This window comes from Theropithecus gelada, chromosome 8 (assembly GCF_003255815.1).
Source record: "Theropithecus gelada isolate Dixy chromosome 8, Tgel_1.0, whole genome shotgun sequence".
Taxonomy (NCBI): Eukaryota; Metazoa; Chordata; class Mammalia; order Primates; family Cercopithecidae; genus Theropithecus; species Theropithecus gelada.
In genome coordinates, this window is record NC_037676.1 from 105,855,252 (window position 1) to 105,872,290 (window position 17,039).

At 36.1% G+C, this 17,039-nt stretch overlaps 1 protein-coding gene and 1 pseudogene across 19 annotated transcripts in view; one reads left to right on the plus strand and one right to left on the minus strand.

Moving 5' to 3' along the window:
- Nucleotides 1–10,991, minus strand: part of LOC112629792 — a 29,986-nt pseudogene extending 18,995 nt beyond the window's left edge.
- The window catches only part of RIMS2 (regulating synaptic membrane exocytosis 2), a 728,068-nt gene that overhangs the window by 74,629 nt on the left and 636,400 nt on the right, over nt 1–17,039 (plus strand). The gene's annotated exons all lie outside the window — the stretch shown is intronic.

Genomic DNA, 17,039 nt, shown 5'->3' on the forward strand with positions numbered 1-17,039 from the left:
GATAAAGCAGTTACAGTGTTTTAATATTTTGTTTTTTTCTGCATGCTTAGTGAGTTTTGTATTTTCAGATGATTTCTTCTTGCTCATTAACATTTGTTTTTTTCAGGTTCAAGAATACCCTTTAGCATTTCTTATAGGATAGGTCTAGTGTTGATGACCCAAGTGGAGCAAATGAGAGTTTTCTCTGAGGGTAATGCAAGGACATTGGAAGACAAACCTATTTTCACTCGTGGTTGCTAAGCTTGAAAATTCGGTTCAGGGATATTGTCACCCATTTTGACTACCACATAGAGGGAACTTGTCTGTAGAACAGACAAAGAGAGGCAAAAAGGTAGAGAAAGAAAAGTTGCCTGAATGACAGTGTTTGAACTTCTAGATCCAGATATGCCTGAAGCCAATTCCACTTCTGGATATGTTCCCCTGTTACATGAGTCAATAACCTCACTTTTTGCTGGAAAAAAACAAAACAAAACAAAACAAAAAACAAAACCAATGTGGAAAACAGTGAGTACTTGAAAAGAGAAAATGCTCTCAAGTAACAAGAGAACCAAAACCAAGAGATATGGCAAGAAATATATGAAGTAAGAGTATCTTAGAAAAGTATCTTAGTAAAATTTATTATTGTCTGTTTTGTAAAAACTGCCTATTTCGGGAAAAAAAAAGCAAAGTTGTATTTTTTAAAAACCAAGCTAAAATTCTAGATGATATCAACATTGTGGTTGAGGGAGAGTAGTTGTACACCAAAGAATCATGAAAATATATTTAAATATTTATCTTATTAGAGAAATTATGTAGATATTAACATATTTAAGAAGTGAAGATATGCAAATAAATATTTGGAATATTGGGGAAATTCCCAATATTTGGGTCTGAATTAAGGAAAAATATTCTAAGAACAAAATCAAAATCAAACTTTTAAGCAGCAGAAAAAAAACCTTCTGCATTCAATGGTGGTAAACAGTGGGGAAGAAAAGAAAGAGCAGTAAAATAAATCAGAAGTACAAAAAGGAGGCAGGAGAAGAAAACTGATCGCTTAGAGAAAGACTTCTACTCTCTGTGTAAATGTAAACCTAAATGAAATAACACATAACAAATACCAACCACTTTCTCGCTTCCTTCACCTCTACCATCAATACTCAAAGCTACCACTACTACTGCTTGCCCACAAGATTCTCCCTTTAATCTGCATTTTGGCTTCTCTACTTTTATAACAGTTTCTAGAAAAGGCTATGTATTTTTCTGCTACAAGATGCATGTACATAGCTGGAAATACTCAAAGGGAGAATATGAACATTTCTATGAAACAAACACATAATTTTCTGTATAATACCAAATATTTTATCATTTATATACACCTATAAATGGACTTATTTTTGCATTTTACCTATAACATACAGACTAGTGTTTTAGGAACTATTGCTCCTAAACTCTAGCTGTCACCACCCTTGCCTATGAGAATGAGCCACTATACTTATGAATAATAAGATAACATTTGTCAAACTGTTGGTCAATAAAGTGATTGTCAATGAATACTGAAATATTTTCCATATTAAAAGTAGTCAATAAATGTTACAATAATCAATCCAGGTTGTATATGTGGCAACTTTTCAATGTCAAATTGTTTTTCATCTGACACCAAAGATGTTCCTTCACTGCTAGATGATATTTGCTCAGGGAATACAAGCTTAAATTTTTTTCTAAGTTAAACATATATATGACAATAAACCCATAATGAAAACTCAACACAAATTACTTTTAATTCTTGTTTTATATGAATATGAACAACTGAATGTTGACTACATCATTTAAAAACATATATATCCCCAAATTTCTATGACTACTTACTCAAGTTTATCATTATTAGTTTGGGGTGAAAACCTGTTTTTTATCCATCATCTGAGGGAAAAATGACAGCAACTGATTAATGTAGATAGCTGGAATTCCAAAACATTAATTTTGTGTAAGAGAGTGCAAAGAGAATGGGCAAAGGAGAATTTAGACAGACCTAGTCCCTATTCTTAGTTACATTATTTGGTATTTATGTGATCATCAGGAACTTACTTTATTTCATTGAGTTTCTGTTTATAATTAATAAAATTGTGATCATACCAGATAAAGGATATTAAGTGGATTAAATAAGATATATAGAAAGTGCCTGGCATATAGCAGTTACTCAATAAATAAGAACACCGTTTTTAAAACTAAATTTTCTTTTCAAAATTAAAAAATAAATCCTTTTAAGTATTTACTGTGAACATATTATCCTAAGGGAGAAGAATAGGTAGATAGAACAATGATGTGGGAAGGAAAATTTCACTGCATACTTTTTGTAACTTTTGAACTATGTGACTATATTATGTATTTGAAACTAAATAAATGAAATTTAAATAAAAATAATAAAACAGTAAATTGAAAAATATAGTCAAATAAATATTACACATGAAGTCCTAATAATTTTATGTGATTCCCCTGAAAGTAGGGGTTATGACTTATTTATGTTAGAAATGCTTGTTTCTTGTTGCCGTAAATAAATAGCACTTGAACATAAATTTAATTTCCTCAGCAAGGCCATTTTTACTTTCTGCAGAAAGGGTACACCTGCCAGCAGTTTTGCCACGAGAGTACACCGAACAAAGGAGACAGGGACATTGATAACCTGACGCATCCACCCTACTGCTATGTCTGGTTTCCATTGGCTGGAACGGAACCTCACATTCTGTATTTGTCCTAATTGGTTAGCAACTTAGAACTTTTTAAAAGAGGCAAAGGCAGAGGAGAACAAAGGAAGGAGGAAGTAACTTGTGGAATGCTGAGAAAGGTAAAAACACCTTCAAATAAGGAAGAGGAATAGGCTATGACCTAATGCTCACTTGGACCAGTATAAGCATGCCAGGGCAAATATTTAGGCTAAATTGTGGGAGCTAAGAACATAAAGTTCATTGATTTCTTCATTATGGCTAGCAGATATTTAAGAATGTTAGCACAGGTCTTTGAATAAATTTTACTTCTAAGAGAAGTTACTATTTATTCCTAATTAGATGGAGAGGAAAGTCTTTGAGAACCTCTACTTTACTTTTTACATTTATCTCTGGGACCCAAAATTTTTGAACAATGCTTGGCACATAGTAAATATTCACAAACATCAGAACGAATGGATGTAGGAGAAATGGTTGTATTTTTGAGACATCTATGTACATTTTGATCATATATGTACGGTAGCAAAAATAAAACTGAAATTAACTCTCTTATTGTTTCTAAGTACCTAAGTTATATAATAGAATATGAGTACAGCAACTTAATTTACTGGACTATCAGTGTAACCAAAAATAATTGGTTCCCAAATGATATATTTAATGCTTGTGTGTATAAAAATAATCCAAAATTATTGTGATTTGCCATAGTATCATTTTTAAAAATTATCATTAATTTCTAGAGATTTGTAGAGAAAAGTACATTTCTAACAATATAAAAATTATTCACAAAGAATAAGGTTATCACCCTTTATGGAAGAGAAGACAAAAGTAAATTATGAAGAAAGAAAAAATACTTTTGCTGTAGTGGATTATAAGAATTTATGATTTAAAGTAGAGCAACAAATTAGAAAGGTACCTATGTCTGATTAAATGAATACAAACAGTGACACATACATTATATTCTGAAATTTTTCAGCATCACTATAAGTCATATAAACCTTGAGTCCAGAAGAAATGTGAAGATACTATCTGGAAGATTACCTCTAAGTGTTTTTTTAATGCATAACCTTTTAAGAAGACAAACACAAAACACATAAAAATGTTATTAGTATTTCAGTGACAGTGTCAAGATTGTGGGGAATTTTATCTTTCCTGTTTCTAATTTTCACTTTTTAAAATAATTAAATATATGTAACATTTTTAAGATGCCATCTGGTTTTAAAAAAAAGTAACCACCCACTGTACACTATGATTGTAGCCAGGTCATAGATTGAGCAATCTCATATATACAGATGCAAATTCCATTTTCAATAGTCCTCAAGAAAAGGGATTTGCGATTAGCACCACCTGTTTAACAAGGGTGCTGTGATTCAGTATATCTACCTTATTTGATAACCGTATGTGCTCTCCTATCTTCTCTCCCCTGCTATCAAATGGAGCACCAGCCACAGGCAGTTGGCTAAACAGCCAGGGAAACTGCTCTAGTCACTCAGGCATTTGCACATGTCTAAAACACTTTATGTCCTTTGTGATAAAATTACTCAAAACATAAAGGAAGTAGCAGCAATAAATCATGCTGGCATAGTACAGATTACTTATTCTGAACAGGATGGCTGACAAAGGAACCTGCTGTCACAACATATGAGAGCACTTAAAATAATGAGAATTTCTGAAACAACTTGAAAAGAGTAAAGAAAGACACTGTCTGTTTTATCCATAAGACAGTCTCAAAGAAAATGCAGGTGACAGATTTGATCTGACATATTGATGGTTAAAAAAAAGCAACATGATCTCCCAGTGTGATTTTGCTAGTTTTTATATGAAAGAGTATGGGCTTCTGAGTCAAGCAGACTGAGGTTTTATGCTAGCCCTAACATTCATCCCTAGTAAGTTATTTAACCATTTTATTACCCATTTGTAAAAATGGGGACTACAATAGCTACCTCATAGACTGGTAGTTGGGATTAAGTAAAATAATAAAGTACAGAACACATTTTATGGCTATATAAAATTTTTTATATGTTTGAAATATTTTCTAATTATAAAAATATGTAGTATGTATGGCAAATAATTGGCTCTCAATAAATGTTGAATCATTTCCTTGGTACAGACATAAATATTAAAGTAGGGTTTCTTCAGTTTTTTTTTTTTTTTTTAAAGAAAGGAACTAGAGGTTATCAAGTATCAAGTTCAGACCTCTACCCCTAGGGAGATCTATCACATTAAATAAATATCCTCGGATGACCTTCAGCACAAGGGTACAAGAGGGATTTTTCTCAGTGTCTAAGAGAAAAGAAATTTAAAAGGGAAAAAATGATCAATTAAATCCAGAATAGACTAAGTTAATGTTAATTGTAAAAAAAAAGACTCACTTCTAAGGACCTCTCTAGTTTAAATGGCTAAAAGCTACAAACCCATAGTAAGCAAAACTCACAAACAAAACCCATTATGATAGTTAATTTGATGTGTCAACTTGACTGGCCAAAGGATGCCCAGATTAAACATTATCTTGAGGTGTGTCTGTGAATGTGTTTCCAGATGAGATTAGCATTTGAAAAGCTAAACTCAGTAAAGTGAATTGCCCTCCCTAATGTGTGTTGCATTATGCAATCAGTTGAGGGCTTGAACAAAATAAAAGGCAGAGGATACTATGCAGCCATAAAAAGGGATGAGTTTGTGTCCTTTGTAGGGACATGGATGCAGCTGGAAACCATCATTCTCAGCAAAGTATCGCAAGAACAGAAAATCAAACACCGCATGTTCTCACTCATAGGTGGGAACTGAACAATGAGATCATGTGGACTCGGAAAGGGGAGCATCATACACCGGGGCCTAATCATGGGGAGCGGGGAGGGGGGAGGGATTGCACTGGGAGTTATACCTGATGTAAATGACGAGTTGATGGGTGCTGACGAGTTGATGGGTGCAGCACGCCAACATGGCACAAGTATACATATGTAACAAACCTGCACGTTATCCACATGTACCCTAGAACTTAAAGTATAATAATAAAAAATAAATAAATAAATAAATAAATAAATAAATAAATAAATAAAAGGCAGAGGAAGGAGGAATTCTCCCCATTTGCTGACTGCCTGCCTGCTTAAGCTAGGATATCCCTCGGACTGAGATCTGTACCCTCAGCTCCACTAGTTCTCATGCCTTCGGATTCTGACTGAGTTACAGCACTGATTTCCTAGCTTGCAAATGGCAGACTGTGGGACTTCGCAGCCTCCATAATCACGTGAGCCAATTCCTCATAATAACTCTCCCTTTATATATATGACAAGGTTTATTGTAAGAATTTCTTTTGCTTACTGTCACCGTGAAATTCTTCAGGGAATAATCTAACTTTGCTATGCATGTGTATATGTGTAATATTAATAGTGGATATCATTTGCTTGTTTGATTTTATTCTATTTAATATACAAACATTTTTATATAATGACTTACTATGTATCAGACACTATTCTAAGTATTTACAAATATTAATTCATTTAATCCTCTTCACTCTAATGGTAGGGACTCTTATTATCCTCAATTTAAAAGATAAGTCTTATGAGTGGTTTTCATCTTTATACGTATCTGTATTTTCTGATTTTAACCAATGAATATTTATAGACACATACATACACACACAAATAAAATGGTGCACAGAAAATACTAAGCCCCTTTTTGGCAGAAGAATGTGGAAGGGTAAAGGAAATAAAGTAAATATGTAAAAACAGCATTTTTACTTTTTAAATATAATCAGTTTATATCCTGTCAGATTCTTTAATTTTTATTTCTTACTTCAACTGGCTGTCTTTCTTGTTCATCCTGCTACTAACTCATACAGTGTTTCTAGGGGGAAGGAGGTTGGCTATGTAAAGGGCTGGGGCAGGGGGTGTTTGTTTATTTTGCAGTATAATGCAACCTTCTTTTTTTTTTTTTATTATACTTTAAGTTCTAGGGTACATGTGCACAAAGCAAAGTTGTCCATCAACAACATTTTTTAAGCACCTACTATATCAGGTACAAAGTCAAGGCACTTAAGGAGTACTCAATAAGGTAGATACTAAGACTCAAAGTATCCTGCCCACAATGAGTTCACATTTTGGTTCAAGAGCTACATTCTAGAACAGAGCACTGAGAAGGCAGAAATGAAAAATGGAGTTAATAATATAATATTTTGCTTTTGTCTTTTTTTTTTTTTTTTTTTTTTTTTTTTTTTTTTTTTTGAGACGGAGTCTCGCTGTGCTCCCAGGCTGGAGTGCAGTGGCGCGATCTCGGCTCACTGCAAGCTCCGCCCCCCGGGTTCACGCCATTCTCCCGCCTCAGCCTCCCAAGTAGCTGGGACTACAGGCGCCCGCTACCGCGCCCGGCTAGTTTTTTGTATTTTTAGTAGAGACGGGGTTTCACCATGTTAGCCAGGATGGTCTCGATCTCCTGACCTTGTGATCCACCCGCCTCGGCCTCCCAAAGTGCTGGGATTACAGGCTTGAGCCACCGCGCCCGGCACTTTTGTCTTTTTATTCATACAATAGCATAAAATCAAAGATAGGATTCTTTACATTACCTAACGCAGTAACTTAAAGTTTACAAAATGCTTTCCCATGTGTTTATTTGTTGTCCTTAGAACAACATATAAAGGGAGAATTATTTCTAATGATAAAGCCTGTTTAACACAGTATGAACCAAAGCTTGAATAGTTTGAGTGACATCTGGAGATCACAGTGATAAAGGGTATAATGATGAAAGAAAGCAAAGTAAGTGCAAATTATCTATGTTAATTCAGCAAACCTTTAACAGACATTTATTGAATGCAGGCAGGTCTGACGTAGTTATAATTGTACATCAATGAACTACATAGTTTGTAGTCCTGCTGGCTTTATAACATTATTCTGCTTTTATGATAGATAGATGCATACATACATGAATACATTATATAATATATATAAAATGTAGACATACATTTATTATGTGTATATATGTGTGTGTGTGTAAATATATATATATACACACACTAGTAGAGTTAACTGTTCATATATTTATCTTTTCTCAATAGGGTATGAACTCCTTGATAATAGGAAACATGTTTCATTCATCTTTATGACTTCAAGACCTAGCACAATACCTGTCACATAATAAGTACGTGATAAACGTTTGTTAGGTGCATAAGTGAATTATAAATTCTCTATATATTAACACTTTAGATGGTACATTATCTGAAACATAGGGACACAGTTTAATTTAAATATATGTGTTAACTCTCATGAAAATGTTTCATTCAGGTATTTGTATTAAGAGAATTGTTGAATGTTGAAAACCTGAGTTTTGATTCATAGATTGAAGATATTCAATTCTTAATAAAGCATGGTTACAAAGCTGTCAACCTCTTCTGTTACCAACTAATTGCAATCATTCTTTACTGCCGGTTTTTCTTTGATGTGTGTAAAAAATGAATAGGGCAGTCATTGAAGAAGCAATATACTAGCAGCAGCCAAGAAAGAAAAATATAGTAATAATAATAATAACAAAATATTCCAGACTAACTGCAAAAATATGAACATCAGCAAACAATTATTATAATAATGTAATATAGGACACAACATAAAAAGCTACAAACAAGTTTAAATTATTCTAAACAGCTGTTTCACATAAAAATGATACAACTGAATGTTTTCCAGTAATGCATATATTGATCTAATACCATAAAAATATTGATGTCTACTGGGGGAACCAGCCCCCAATATTTCAACATAGGTTCTTTCTACTTTCCCTAAGTGTCGGCCAGTCTGAGGAATAAAGAGAAAGAGTACAAAGAGAAATTTTACAGCTGGGCCTCCAGGGGTGTCATCACATATTCGTAGGACCATGATGGCAACCTTGAGCTGTGAAACCAGCAAGTTTTTATTAGGGATTTTAAAAGGGAAGGGGATGTACAAACAGGGAGTAGGTCACAAGGATCACATGCTTCAAAGGGCAATAAAGATCACAAGGCAAGGCAAAATTAGAATTACTGATGAGGGTCTATGTCCCACTGTGCACGCATTGTCTTGATAAACATCTTTACAGGAAGCAGGATTCGAGAGCAGACAACTGGTCTGACTAGAATTTATCAGGCTGGAATTTCCCAATCCTAGTAAGCCTGAGGGTACTGCAGGAGACCAGGGCATATTTCAGTCCTTATCTCAACTGCATAAGACAGACACTCACAGAGCGGCCATCTATAGACCTACCCCTGGGAATGCATTCCTTCCCCAGGGTTTCAATTATTAATATTCCTTGCTGGGAAAAGAATTCAGCGATATTTCTCCTACTCGCACGTCCGTTTATAGGCTCCCTGCAAGAAGAAAAATATGACTTTATTCTGCCTGACCCTGCAGGCAGTCAGATCTTATGGTTATCTTTCCTTGTTCCTTGAAAATTGCTGTTCTGTTCTTTTTCAGGGTGCACTGATTTCATATTGTTCAAACACACATGTTTTACAATCCATTTGTACAATAGCGGTCCTGAGGTGATGTACATTTTCAGCTTATGAAGATAATGTGATTAAGAGATTAAAGTAAAGACAGGCATAAGAAATTATAAGAGTATTGATTGGGGAAGTGATAAATGTCCATGAAATCTTCACGATTTATGTTCAGAGATTGCAGTAAAGACAGGTAGAAGAAATTATAAAAGTATTAATTTTGGGAACTGATAAATGTCCATGAAATCTTCACAATTTATGTTCTTCTGCCTCGGTTCCAGGCAGTGCCTCCATTCAGGGTCCCTGACTTCCTGCAACAGATGTCCTTTAAGAGTTCATCAAGAAAGTAAAAAGAGAGATCAGTTTTACAGTGGAGAACTACTGACTTCACATGCTATAACATAATGATTGTCAACCCAAAATAGTAATCAGTTAAGCTCATTTTATTTGGTATAGAAAAAATAATCATTTATACCTTTCTTCATGCTTTAAATTTAGATGAAGCGTACTTTAGGTGCTTTTAATTTATGTCAATCTAGTGCTTTTCAAAACCTAAATGCACCTGCTCTTTTATGTAACTGGGTGCCAAATTTACAACTCTCTTCATGGATTCAGGCTCTCCAAAGTTACTGAACAACTGCATGTATACTATCTAGACCTCAATTTCACAATCCAGAGTTACCTGTAATTAATTTTGTTTAATCATTGTAATATTAACAAATTAGGTACTTTATATAAGGCATTGGGGAAAATAAACTGGTGAGGAAACAAAACATTAAGTGAACAGTAAATAAACTATGGCTGGTTCCAGACAAGTTGAGTATGCACACTCCACTTTATTTTCTCTACTAATTACAGTTTTAAAACTCTAGACAAGATTCAAAAAGCAACTAATAGAAGACCTTACAAGAGAAAGAAAATAAAGTGGACTGGATAGGAACTTCAAGAGAAAACCCCTGGGAGTGAGTGGGAGTGAGATCCCTTCTTTTTTTTTTTTTTTTTTTTTGAATTGGAATTTCACTCTTGTGGCCCAGGCCTGGAGTGCAATGGCATGATGTTGGCTCACTGCAACCTCCGCCTCCTGGGTTAAGGCAATTTTCCTGCCTCAGCCTCCTGAGTAGCTGGGATTACAGGCATGTGCCATAACGGCCAGCTAATTTTGTATTTTTAGAAGAGACGGAGTTTCTCCATGTTGGTCAGACTGGTCTGGAACTCCCAACCTCAGGTAATCTGCCCACCTCGGCCTCCCAAAGTACTGTGATTACAGGTGTGAGGCACCGTGGCTGGCCCCTGGGTTTTTTTTGTGTTGTTTTGCCCTCTCTATACCCCAGCATGGGCACTAAAGAGACCCACAACCCAGAAACATCAACAGACACATACTAAAAAAAAAAAAAAAAAAAAAAAAAAAAAAAAAAAATGTCCCAAGGAAAGCCTACTGTCTCTAGCTAAAGGACCAGAAAAAGGACAGCCAACAGAACAAAAACATTTTGATTATACTTGCCTGCTCCAGGAAAACAGCATAAAAAGAGATAGACTCCTTCCCCTCCCCACGGAGCACTGCAGCTTCCCAGATTGTGAGCAGAGCTCTGTCCACCAACCGCAGCCTGAAAAACAAAGCAGCACCCTCTCCATACCTGTTGGGATTGTGGTAAGAGCCCTTTTATCCTTGCCCTGCAATAGTGAGAGAGGCCCCTGTTCCCAGATGCAGGTTCTCAGCAGAAACTATATTGCATCCTTGCCCTTCAGTAATGAGATAGTACCTCTTCACCCCCACCACGCCGCACCTGCTGCAACTGGGTGCTGCAGCCAACAGATTGTGGACAGACCCTCTCCTCCATCCCCATGATGCAATCATGAGCCAGAATACCATATCCTCTCAATTAGAGAGCTGAAGAAGGATTACTGAGAGTGTTAGAGGGAAGAATTTTTATAATCTGCATATGAAGTCCTGGACAGATCCCTGAACAGACAAGGCAAGAAGCTGACCAAAATCAAAACAGCAAATGCTTTAAGAACTCAGCAGTGGTATAGAATAACTCCCGGGTTTTAAATTGGCTTCGGGATAACACGTAAGTGGGGCAGACCAGAAGCACATTGGAAAGGCTTTGAAAACTAAACTGACATTTGAACTGCAGCCCACAAAAATAAGCGAAGATATGTATATGTCATCTAACAGGAAGTTAAAAATAGGAAGAAGGGTATCATAAAATAATATGTAAAAGGTACAGGATACCATTTAAAACTACTTGTCATATTCAGAACTAGGAAAATTTCAATTCCAATGAAAAAATACAATTAACATATGCCAACACTAAGATGATATAGATGATTATTAATTCCAAATATTTTAAAGCAGCTATCATTAAAAGGCTATCACTTTAGAACTAAAAAATGGAATAACTAAAAACCATACTAGATGAGCTCAGTAGCAGAACAAGATGAAATAGGAAATAAACTATAAACTTGAAACCTGAGTAATACCAATTTTAAAACCTGATGAACAGAAAAAAAATTAACAAATGAACCATCTTGGATACTCTGGCAGTACAAAGGAAGGCAGGGAGAGGGGGAGTAACATATCTAACATATGTGTCTTCAGAGTCCCAGGAAAAAAGGAGAAGAGCGCAAAATTAAAAAGAAATTTTGAAGAAATATGAGCAAAAGCTTCACAAATTGGGGGAAAGTCATAAACATACAGATTCAAGAAACTGAGTGAACCAATGTCAGTCCAAACCAAAAGAAATTCCGGCTGAGACACATCATAATCAAATTTCTGAAAACTGAAGACAAAAAAAAAAAAAAAAAAAGAAAAAAAAATCTCGAAAGCAGCCAGAAAGAAATGATGCCTAACATAGGAGTGATAATATTTTGACTAGGAGAACAGCAGCATATTTTTTCGAATGATAGCAGATTTCTCATCAAAACCCATAAAGACTGGAAGTAAATGGTTACATTTTTGAAATGCTGTAACAAAAGAACTGTAAATTCAAAATCTTAAATCTATCAAAAATATCCTTCAAGAGTTAAGGTGAAATACAGAGCATTCTCAGATGAAGGAAATCTAAGAACATTTGTTACCCGCAGGCTTACTCTAAAAGAATGAATAAAGGCAGTTTTAGAAACAGAAAGATAGGAAATAATAACAGGAAACTTAGAACAACCATAATGAAGAAAGAGCAATAGAAAGAGTAAGTATTTGGGTAATTATGAGAGAATATTTTCCTTTTGAGTTCTTTATGTTTGATGGCTGAAAGAAAATTACAACACTGATGGGTTTCTCAAAGTATATAAAGGAATATTTGAGACAACTATATAACAAAGAGGACAGGTAGAGAGGCTTATAAAATAATAAGATTTCTAGATGTGGCTGGGTGTGGTGGTTCACGCCTGTAATCCCAGCACTTTGGGAGGCCAAAGTGGGCAGACCACCTGAGGTCAGGAGTTTCAGACCAGCCAAGCCAACATGGTGAAACCCTGTCTCTACTAAAAATACAAAAATTATCTGGGCGTAGTGGCAGGTACCTGTAATCTCAGTTACGTAGGAGGCTGAGGCAGGAGAATCACTAGAACCAGGTAAACAAAGGTTGCAGTGAGCCGAGATAGTGCCATTGCACTCCAGCCTGGGCAACAAGAGCAAAAGTCCATCTCAAAAAAAAAAAAAAAAAAAATTTCTACATGCTACTTACAGTGGTAAGATGTTGAAAGACTATGATAAGTCACACACACAAACACACACACACATATTCCTAGAAAACTATGAAAAGAGATGTGCCCCAAACACTATAGATAAAAGAAAATGAAGTACTAGAATAATAAAATATGCTGCAGTAACCCAAAAAAGAACAGAAAAAAAGGAACCAAAAAAAGAAAAACAGTGAGAACAAGTGGAACACAACCCAAAATATCATCCTAATGAGCAGTGAATTGAGCTGTTTTTGTTTTTTTAATATGCTTGTTGGCTGCATGTATGTCTTCTTTTGAGAAGTGTCTGTTCATGCTCTCTGCTCACTTTTTAATGGACTTGCTTGTTTTTCTCTTGTAAATTTGGTTAAGTTCTTTGTAGACGTTGGATATTAGATCTTTGTCAGATGCATAGTTCACAAATATTTTCTCCCATTCTGTAGGTTGTCTGTTTACTCTGTTGATAGTTTCTTTTGTTGTGCAGAAACTCTTAAATTTAGTTAGATCCCATTTGTCAATTTTTGCTTTTGTTGCAATTGCTTTTGGTGTCTTTGCCATGAAATCTTTGCCTTTTCCTATGTCCAGAATGGTATTGCCTAGGTTTTCTTCCAGGGTTTTTATAGTTTTGGGTTTTATATTCAAGTCTTTAATCCATCTTGAGTTGATTGTTGTATATGGTGTAAGGAAGGGGTCCCACTTCAATCTTCTGCTTATGGCTAGCCAGTTAACCCAGCATCATTTATTGCATAGATATTCTTTTCCCCATTGCTTATTTTTGTGAGTTTTGTTGAAGATCAGATGGTTGTAGATGTGCACCCTTATTTCTGGGCTCACTATTCTGTTTCATTGGTCTATGTGCTTGTTTTTGTACCAGTACCATGCTGTTTTGGTAACTGTAGCCTTGTGGTATAGTTCAAAGTCAGGTAATGTGATGCCACTGGCTTTGTTCTCTTTACCTAGGATTGCCTTGGCTATTTGGCCTCTTTTTTGGTTCCATATGAATTTTAAAGTAGATTTTTCTAGTTCTGTGAAGAATGTCATTGGTAGTTTGATAAAAATAGCACTGAATCTAAATTGTTTTGGGTAGTATGGGCATTTTAATGATATTGATTCTTCCTATCCATGAGCATGGGATGTTTTTACATTTGTTTTTATATTCTCTGATTTCTTTGAGCAGTGTTTTGTAATTCTCCTTGTAGAGATCTTTTACCTTCCTGGTTAGCTGTATTCTTAGGTATTTTATTCTTTTTGTGGCTGCTCTGAATGAAACTGTGTTCTTGACTTGGCTCTCAGCTTGGACATTGTTGGTGTATAAAAATGCTGTTGACTTTTGTATGTTGATTTGGTATCCTAAAACTTTGCTGAAGCTGTTTGCTAGGTCTGAGCTTTTGTGTAGAGAGTATGGGGTTTTCTAGATGTGGAATCATATAGTTGGCAAATGGAGATAGTTTGACCTCATCTTTTTCTATTTATATGCATTTTATTTCTTCCTCTTGCCTGATTCCTCTAGCTAGGACTTGCAGTATTGTGTTCAATAGGAGTGGTGAGAGAGGGCATCCTTGTCTTGTGTCAGTTTTCAAGAGGAAAGCTTCCAGCTTTTGCCCATTCAGTATAATGTTGGCTGTGGGTTTGTCATAGATGACTCTTATTATTTTGAGGTATGTGCCTTCATTTCCTAGTTTATTCAGAATTTTTAACGTGAAAGAATGTTGAATTTTATCAAAAGCCTTTTCTACATCTATTGAGATAATCATGTGTGTTTTGTCTTCAGTTCAGCTTATGTGATGAATCATATTTATTGATTTTTTTTTTTTTTTTTTTTTTTGAGGCAGAGTCTCACTCTTTCACCCAGGCTGGAGTGAGGTGGTGTGATCTTGGCTCACTGCAACCTCTGCCCCCGGGGTTCAAACGATTCTTCTGCTTCAGCCTCCCGAGTAGCTGGGATTACAATCACCTGCCACCATGTCCAGCTAATTTTTGTATTTTTAGTAGAGATGGGGTTTTACCATGTTGGCTAGACTAGTCTGGAACTCCTGACCTCGGGTGACCTGCCTGCCGTGGCCTCCCAAAGTGCTCGGATTACGGGCATGAGCCACTGCGCCTGCCCTTATTTATTTATTTATTTATTTATTTATTTATTTATTTATTGAGATGGAGTCTCCCTCTGTCGCCCAGGCTGGAGTGCAGTGGCACGATCTCGGCTCACTGAAAGCTCCACCTCCCAGCTTCACGCCATTCTCCTGCTTCAGCCTCCCCAGTAGCTGGGAGTACAGGCACCCGCCACCACACCCCGCTAATTTTTGTATTTTTAGTAGACGTGGGGTTTCACTGTGTTAGCCAGGATTATGTCCATCTCCTGACCCTGTGATCCACCCACCTCGGCCTCCTAAAGTACTGGGATTACAGGCATGAGCCACCGCACCCAGCCTTTTTTTTTCCCTTGAGACGGAGTCTCGCTGTGTCACCCAGGCTGGAGTGCTGCCCTGCAATCTTGGCTCACTGCAACCTCCACCTCCCGAGTTCAAGCAATTCTCCTACCTCAGCCTCCTGAGTAGCCAGGACTACAGGCACGTGCCACCATGCCTGGCTATTTTTTTTTTTTTTTTAATACTATAGATGGGTTTTTGCCATGTTGGCCAGGCTGGTCTCGAACTCCTGACCTCAGGTGATCCACTTGCCTCGATTTCCCAAAGTGCTGGGGTTACAGGCGTGAACCACGGCGCCCGGCCTGATTTTTATGTGTTGAACCAAACTTGCATCCTGGGGATGAAGCCTACTTGATCATGGTGGATTAACTTTCTGTTGTACTGCTGGATTCAGTTTGCAAGTATTTTGTTGATTTTTACATCATGTTCATCAACAATTTTGGCCTGAAGTTTTCTTTTTTTTTCTCTTGTCTCTTCCAGGTTTTGGTGTCAAGATGATGCTGGCCTCACAAAATGAACTGGGAAGTGTCTTCCCTCCTCAGTTATTTCATATAGTTTCTGTAGGAATGGTACTACATCTTCTTTGGACATCTGGTAGAATTTCGCTGTGAATCCATCAGGTCTTGGGCATTTTTTGGTTTTCAGGCTATTTATTACTGATTCAATTTTGGAGCTCCTTATTCGTCTGTTCGGGGAATCAATTTCTTCCTGGCTTGGTCTTGGGAGGGTGTATGTGTCCAGGAATTTATCCATCTCTTCTAAGTTTTTTTGTTTGTGTGTGTAGAGGTGTTTGTAGTAGTTTCTGATGGTTGTTCCTATTTCTGTGGCATCAGTAGTAACATTCCCTTCATCATTTCTAATTGTTTTTATTTGGATGTTGTCTTTTCTTTATTAGTGTAGCTAGTGGCCTATTAATTTTTTCAAAAAACCAACTGCTGGATTTGTTGATCTTTTGAATGATTTTTCATGTCTCGATTTCCTTCAGTTCAGCTCTGATTTTTGTATTTCTCATCTTCTGCTAGCTTTGGGTTGATTTGTTCTTGCTTCTCTAATTCTGACTGAGTTGTGAAGTTAGTTTGTTAATTTGAGATCTTTCTTACTTTTGATGTAGGTTTTTAGTGCTGTGAATTTCCCTCTTAACACTGCCTTGGTTTTGTCCCAAAGACTCTGGTAAGTTGTATCTTTGTTCTCATTATTTTCAAAGAACTTCTTGATTTCTGCCTTACTTTCATTATTTACTCAAAAGTCATTCAGGAGCATTTTGTTTAATTTCCATGTAACTGTATTGTTTTGAGCGACTTTCATTGTGTTGACTTTTATTTTTATTGTTCTATGACCTGAGAGTGTGTTTGGTGTGATTTCGGTTATTTTACATTTGTTGAGGATTATTTTGCGTTTAATTATGTAGTTGATTTTAGAGTATATTCCATGTGGTGAGGAGAAGAATGTATATTCAGTTGTTTTTGAGTGAAGAGTTCTGTAAAGGTTTATGAGATCCGTTTGGTACAATACTGAGTTCTGGTTCTGAATATCTTTGTTCATTTTCTGTGTCAATGATCTGTCTAATTCCATCAGTGGAGTGTTGAAATCTCCCACTGTTATTGTTTCATAGTCTATGTCTCTGTAATTCTCTAGGAACTTGCTTTATGAATCTGGTTGCTCCTGTGTTGGGTGCGTATGTATTTACAATAGTTAGGTCTTCTTGTTGAATTGAACTCTTTACCGTTATGTGATTCCCTTCCTTGTCTTTTTTGATTTTTGTTGGTTTGAAATCTGTTCTGTCTG